The following is a 2,282-nucleotide window of genomic DNA, read 5'->3' as shown; positions in this document are numbered from 1 at the left end:
TACAGAGAGAGTGATTGCACATTGGAATGGGCTGCCTGGGGAGGTGGTGGAGTCACCATCATTGGAGGTTTTCAGGAGGAGACTTGATGGGGTGCTTGGTGCCATGGGTTAGTTGTTTAGGTGGTGTTGGATTAGTTGACAGGTTGGACGCAATGATCTTGAAGGTCTCTTCCAACCTGGTTTATTCTATGTATTCTATTCTATTCTATGTATTCTAAAACCATGTCCCTACATGTTTTACTCAAACCTCCCCTTCCCCCTCCTTTCTGGAGTGGGTACTCAGCCAAAGCTGAGAAAACAAAGGGCCAGGCTCCAAGCAAGCCAGGGCAAACAACCCAGCCTGCCTTATGGGGGGAAAAGAAAGACTGTGCCCACACCTTGAGTCCTGTGTCCAGTTCTGGGCCCCTCTGTTTAAGAAGGACATTGAGACACTTGAACGTGTCCAGAGAAGAGCAATGAGGCTGGGGAGAGGTCTGGAGCACAGTCTTGTGAGGAGAGGCTGAGGGAGCTGGGGTTGCTTAGCCTGGAGAAGAGAAGGCTCAGGGGAGACCTTCTTGCTGTCTACAACTACCTGAAGGAAGGTTGTAGCCATGTGGGGGTTGGTCTCTTCTCCCAGGCAATCAGCACTAGAACGAGAGGACACAGTCTCAAGCTGTGCCAGGGGAGGTTTAGGCTGAAGGTGAGGAGAAAGTTCTTCCCACAAAGAGAGATTGGCCATTGGAATGTGCTGCCCAGGGACATGGTGGAGTCACCATCCCTGGAGGTGTTTAAAATTAGACTGTATGAGGCTCTTGGTGCCATGGTTTAGTTGATTAGATGGTGTTGGGTGATAGGTTGGACTTAATGACCTTGAAGGTCTTTTCCAACCTGGTTAATTCTGTAGTCTGTGTGATTAGAAGGAGATAAAAGAATTGACTTCAAATTAATATTTAGCATGTAAAGTACATTTTAATGACTTTTTAAACAAACTTATTTGAATTTAATAAGAACCAGGGATGACTTTCCTGACCATCTGAATCTGTTCAAATAATTCATACAAGAAACATTGCCTTACTGTATCATGGTGTGAAGTTTAGTAAGTTGAAAGGTGGTGATTTTATATAAATGTTGAAATTGAATAAAGGAAAGCTCTAGCTGTGGAAGTCAACTCAAGTGCTACAAATAATGTAGCAAATAAAGCTGTGACAGAAGTATCTCAGTAAACTTCTGCCCTCCTTTAAGTAATTAAGTAATGCATGTACGTGGTATTTTGAGCATGAAAATGAGGCACTTCTGTTCTAATTAATTTTCAGTTTCCATTTTCTCAGGACATATACAGGAAGCTTTTAGGTAGGTAAAAGTTAGAAACACAATGTGAATCTAAACCAAATATTCTACCAAATAGTCTGCCTGGACTTCAGCAAGGCCTTTGACACCATCCCCCACAGCAAACTCCTGGCCAAGCTGTCAGCCCCTGGCTTGGCCAGCAGCACTCTGAGCTGGGTTAGGAACTGGCTGGAGGCTGAGCCCAGAGAGTGGTGGTGAATGGTGCCACAGCCAGCTGGCAGCCAGGCACCAGTGGTGTCCCCCAGGGATCAGTGCTGGGACCCATGCTCTTTAATATCTTCATCCATGTACTGGATGAGGGGATTGAGTCAGCCTGCAGTATGCCCAGGTGGCCAAGAAGGCCAATGGCATCCTGGCCTGCATTAGCAATAGTGTGGCCAGCAGGAGCAGGGAAGTCATTGTGCCCTGTACTCTGCATTGGTTAGGCCACACCTTGAGGCCTGTGGCCAGTTCTGGGCCCCTCAGTCTAAGAAGGACATTGAGACACTTGAAGGTGTCCAGAGAAGGGCAATGAGGCTGGGGAGAGGCCTTGAGCACAGCCCTGTGAGGAGAGGCTGAGGGAGCTGGGGTTGTTTAGCCTGGAGAAGAGGAGGCTCAGGGGAGACCTCATTGCCCTCTACAACTACCTGAAGGGAGGTTGTAGCCAGGAAGGGGTTGGTCTCTTCTCTCTAGTAACCAGCACCAAACAAGAGGACACAGTCTCAAGCTGTGCCAGGGGAGGTTTAGGCTGGAGGTGAGGAGAAAGTTCTTCACCGAAAGAGTCATTCGCCATTGGAATGTGCTGCCCAGGGAGGTGGTGGAGTCACCGTCCCTGGAGATGTTCAAGAGGGGATTGGATGTGGCACTTGGTGCCATGGTCTAGCCATGAGGTCTGTGGTGACAGGTTAGACTTGATGATCTTTGAGGTGTCTTCCAACCTTGGTGATTCTGTGGTACTGTGAGTGGAACAGACTCAG

This window comes from Dryobates pubescens, chromosome 2, assembly GCF_014839835.1.
Source record: "Dryobates pubescens isolate bDryPub1 chromosome 2, bDryPub1.pri, whole genome shotgun sequence".
Taxonomy (NCBI): domain Eukaryota; kingdom Metazoa; phylum Chordata; class Aves; order Piciformes; family Picidae; genus Dryobates; species Dryobates pubescens.
This window is presented reverse-complemented; position numbering follows the sequence as displayed.